The 5,392-nt window shown below is 38.2% G+C and overlaps 1 long non-coding RNA gene across 1 annotated transcript; it reads right to left on the bottom strand.

Annotated features, from left to right (window-relative positions):
* Positions 1-2,325: 2,325 nt before the first annotated feature.
* Positions 2,326-5,392, bottom strand: LOC141704764 (uncharacterized). Its single transcript, XR_012568070.1, has 3 exons — positions 5,126-5,392; positions 3,429-3,651; positions 2,326-2,692 (listed from the first exon to the last, which is right to left on the bottom strand). It is a non-coding gene; the product is annotated as an uncharacterized LOC141704764 (long non-coding RNA).

Here is a 5,392-nt window from a genome sequence, read left to right as displayed (position 1 = left end):
TGGCCCGTGTTCTGACAAATGTGGACTTATTGCATTGATCAGGACGGATCGATTGTTAGAATGAAAAAAGACCCTGAACTTGGAGAAAATATGGTATTTCCCTTTTATCAGGATGGAGATATGGAAAACGAGGTCCGCTGCATGTGAGAGAGTACATTAACATTAAATGTAAATTAGAATGTGTAAATAAAGGGCCAGACCAGAAGACTGCTACATGACATAATGATAATGAAAGTAATTCTGGATTCTGGTTTTTGTATATGTACTGTGTACAATGATGATGAAAGTAATTCTGGATTCTGGTTTTTGTATATGCGTTTATATGAAAGTAGCGACCAATGGTTGTGTGCTTGACTTGGCTCTACAGCTGTAACGAAATCTATGAAGGAGGATCTTGGGCATCTGATATGGCAGCCTCCCAGGTAACTATATTTTCTTTGAATCTGTTTTTGGGCCTGAGTTGTTTTTCTTGATTTCGTTGTGGTTTCTCGCTTCGAGCTGAGAGCTGCTGTAGTTTAAGTTGCGGTTTTCGGAGGTTTCTGAGCAATTTGAAAGCCGTAGGTATTGTTAGTGCTACTTTGGGGTCTGCAGAATCAGGGTCTGTTTCTTGGTTTTGTGTTGTTATCTGTTGAAGCTATGCAGATGGGTCTGCAGGTTGCTTTGTGTTTTTGGGGGGTGGTTCGATCCTGGGGTTTCAATTTGCTGCAGATTTTTGAATATTTTCGATACTGGGGGGTGGTTCGATCATGTGGAGGTGCACCTATCTGTCATGCCATCCATTCTGAATTTGATGGTTTTCTCCGTTTATGTGTTCTAGCTTGCTGATATGTTAGCACAGGCTACATACTATATTTTCCCTTTTTTCATCTCTTTTCATGTAATTAAAAGCTTTGTCCGAGGGGTAGGTCTAGTGAGTTTTTGGTGTGTGGTTGGGGGTTTCGATGCTGGGTTGTAGTAGATCAGAGTTTTGGGTGGTTTTGGGACATGGGGAGTGCCCGAGGTGTGGATTCTGTCTGGAGTGGGGGTTTTATTTTGCAGGTTTTTAGGTCTGAAGGTTTAGATGGGTTCTGTAGTGCTGTTGCAGGTCGTGTAGAGGGTCTGGTTTTTTTCGAATGCTGGAGAGGTTTTGCTCATTTTCAGTGTGGAGTTTCGCTTCGAAGTCGTGATGCTGTAGTTTCAAGTGGTGGTGCTGTTGTAACTTCGAGCGAAGTCTGCAGAATAGGGGAGTTGTTCGTGCAAAGTTTCTCGTGGTGTGACTTCTGTCTGGGGTTTTGGCTGGGTTCTGTTATTGCTGGAATTTTTTTTGGGCCCGAGTTGTTTTTCTTGATTTCTTTGGTAGTTGCTCTACTCGTACTCTCAGGCTCATTGTCTGGTATTTATCACTCGCATCAGACCGTTCCTTGGGCTGTTATTTTGGCAATAATTTCGGTGTATTGCTTGTGTCAGTGTTTAAGCATTATGCTCAGGATTACAACCCTTGTACCGATATAAAGAAAAGCTTCAACCTACGCAGGCTTCTTGGTGATATGCCTAGCATTGAAACTCTTAAGGGCAATATCATCAGCCTCTGGATAAAAGTTTAACAAATTAGATTTCTTTCCTTTTCTTAAATTAAAATATGTCTCTTGTGTTTTAATTTAATAATGTACATACATAGTTTTTGGATCCAGGTTTAACTTTTCACAATTATCTAACCTCAACAATGGAGAACTTGAAGACACTGAAATTATGTAGTGTTGCATTTAATGACGTGTATGTGATTTCAAATGCTCTGTGCTTGCTCAGAAGTATGCCCATGTTGGAATGACTTGAGATAAAAGTGGTGAGTGCTAGTACTAAATTGTGTATTAATTGTTAAAATATTGCTGAAACTTAGATGAGGCACCAACTGATAATTTGTTCTTGATTTCAACTCACGATGCAATGTATATGTTACACTCTTGTAATGCAGGGTTGTGACATGAACTGTGGGAGAAACGTAGAGTTAACAGCTGGACAATATTTGGAATCACCAGATTGTGAGCATGTAACTCTAAACCAACTCCAAAATGTGAGCTCCTTTTATTAAAGCTTTGTGAATAGAAATTCAAATCTATGAGTTCAATGCACCTTAAATTACGTACAAAAGAGACAAATAAATTAGGACGGAGGGAGTATCTTGGAGGAGTTGATCTGGCCTCCATGAATTCTATGAATTGATAATAGAAAGTGAAGGTGACAGGACAAATATTCATGCAACTTAATTCCTGAAGGATAGAAAACATGACCAGGAATTGGTCTTTGAGACATGAGACCTATTTCTTAAAACAGGTACATTCAGTCAGAAGTATGTTCAGCTATTGAGCATTTCCCAAGAGCACCGTCTATTTGCATTCACTCGCTAGTCTTTCACCTCTATTGTTAATAACTCTCACAAACTGCAGTCAGATATTCTTTTTGTAATAAATTTTTGGATGATAAAACTACTAATCAAACTGAGCTTTGGACAAGCCAATTCACGATGCTATGTCAAATACAGAGTTACGTTTTTTTTCCACTGTCAAGGCACAAGGAAAGAAATTGATGATCAACATTCAAGTAACACTTTATTACTCTATTAAAAAACCCGCCATATATTACCATTTCACAATAGAGTTCTCTTCACTCAGGTCCATTGTCAAATACAGAAATTTTGTCTTCACTTATATCAACACTGCAATAAAAGTGACTGATCAGCATTGTATGTCAAGAATGTAGACTGTTATTAATTTCAAACAGTATCTTAAGCCACAAGTATGAGCATCAAAAGTACATAATAATTGAAGTAGTCAAAATCAGAACGTTGTTTTATAACAGAAAAAATATATTGCAAAATCCATGAAATCTGGTAACATGTGACTTAGAAGCAAGATTCTTAACAGAAGTCCGCTTATCCAAAAAAATTCCAGTTAAAATATACTGATAGCCAAGATAGAAACAAAAAATTTGAGCAGAGTAGTGTTTTCTACGATTTAATAGCTGATCTAGGTTGTTACATGAGTAAAATGCCAGCCCACAAAGACAGATTGCTTAGCTAACTATATTTTCATAGATTCAGAGGGGTTAGATTTTACCAATTGAGCATGCAACTGGTGGAAATTTATAATGACAATATACATTTCTTAAATTAAAGAATGCATAAAAGGGATAGGGTATTTCCTTCAGACAGTGTTCATGAGAAGCAGCATAATGCATTCATATTTGGTGTAAATGTTAGAAAAATAATACAAGGTCCCTAATGTAAGATTTGGTGTTGATTACAGAGGTACGCCAATTGAATAATAAACAAAGCTCTTTTACATTTAGGAAGGGAAAACAATCAATCACAATGCACTCTGATAAATTAATAAAAGCATAGGATGATTCCCATAATGCCAAATTAGATAATCAGGCCCTCGAGGATTTCTTACCTAATCAGCCTTGTCCTGTTATTCTTGGACCAAATTGCTTGTAGAGAATTGTCTTGCTGGCTGCGTACACGTCCAAGACAGCCTCTGACACTACAAGCAGCTCCAAGTCACGCATTAGTTGCTCAAGGATTGTAAGTGAAACTAGGTGGTTACCAACTGTCTTCTCTAGCTGTGAAACGTGAAATGTATCTACTCGACTCATCGACTGCATCATGAAAGTATTCTACAACAATCAAATGAAGTAATGAATGATTAAATCACATTAACAGTAGTGAGAAAAATGAAGCAACCAGCACAATCTACACAATGTCTAATCTTTTATAATCAAGTGACAAATTTATAAATCCTGCCCATAATTAGATTAAAAATACACCATCTTACAGTGAAAAAGAAACAAAAAGGAACACTTTAGAAGCCCTCAATCTGTGTACAAGTCGGAACATAAACTCATTATTGTGCATCGAGAGCACAACTCAACAAAAGTATCAAGTGATTTATGCATTCAACTCTCATTGAATCCCTCGAGTCCTTCAGCTGGGAGGAAGCTCTCCGTGTGGCTGAGAACTCCTAGGAGGAAGCTTTGAGATGGAAATTCAACGTACTTGGTCTGTTTCTTCCTGTAGTCGTACAACATTTCTCCTAATCTAGTTTTTCCAAAAAACTGATTTGCACCAGAGTAGAGAAACAACCAATCTATCTCCTCCGAACCAGTGCCAAAAGTGAACATTTTGTTCCAAACCACCTCACCAGAAACTGCTATTGGTGTCCACAAACTGAGCTCCTTTTCAACAAGTGACCCGTCAGGAACAGTTTTAAGGACCACAGCCACGGAGCCCTCAAAATTCAAAACGTTGGACTTCCTTGCATGAACAAAGCTTGGGTACGAAATCAGTCCAAACAGTTCGGTATGCAAATCAAAAGTTATAATGAAATCCACACCTTCCATATACAAAACCCCGTCAACAACGGGACCAGACCTCAAAACAGGGGATGGGGGGTAATAGAGAAAACTTGGTAACTCAGTATCGACCTTAATGACCCTCCAGGAATCAGAATTTGAAGAATACAAATGCGCTGCTTCCAAACCCACATGTTTATTATCAATTTTCTGATATTCAAGAAATAAAACCTTAAAGTCACAGGATACACAATCAAATCCAAACCCAACTTCAAATTTGTAGGCTTTTAGGACTGGTCGTGGGTTGTCGATGATAACAGTGAAGGGTGTGTGCGGTTTGTCAATAACAGGGGTGTGGTGGTGGGTGGAATATTGTATGTCTCCTCTCCTCAGTCATGGTGAAAGCCGCAGGTGGAAGCATGAGTTTCTTATACATCCTAGTTAGGGGATTTAATAGATATAAATCAGCTTTAAAGTTATGAAAAACACAACAACACCGTTAGAAGAGCTTACAAATTGTAATAAATCAAAAGGGGGCATCAAGGGGATATTCACCGAATAGTGTTTGAGAGAATCGGGGTAGAGAATAGTGGCAGCGTGACAGCCTTCATTATCGTCTACTCTAGAAGTAATCATAATAATAGAGGGTAATTTATTTACAGAAATTAGGTGGTGAGCAATGTGGAATTTAGGTGTTGAAATGATAGAATGCCATAACTTACAAACATATTTACATCTGAACAGCGAAATGACACAAGTGCGAGAGAGTATGTTGAATATAAGGTCCTTCGATAAATACCTCTCAGCACTTGAAGATAAGATCTCGGCCCCTGCATTGTCTTCTTGAGTTGCTTTTGCTTTGCCCGGATTGTTCCTCTTATTCTTGGATAGGATTGTGTCCTGGTCACAATTCATCTTTCTCTTTCTAACATATCTGATGGCCTTATACACATCATCATTATTTTTACTACTGGATGATGATGATGATTTGTTATGATGTTGTTCTCTAGTCGTATAGTTGAACATCTTTTTGTTGCGCCTCTTGTTCCTATTAAGAGAAGTTAAA

This window comes from Apium graveolens, unplaced genomic scaffold, assembly GCF_009905375.1.
Source record: "Apium graveolens cultivar Ventura unplaced genomic scaffold, ASM990537v1 ctg8213, whole genome shotgun sequence".
Lineage (NCBI taxonomy): Eukaryota > Viridiplantae > Streptophyta > Magnoliopsida > Apiales > Apiaceae > Apium > Apium graveolens.
Note: the sequence above shows the minus strand (reverse complement) of the source record. Positions and strands in the feature narration are given on the sequence as shown.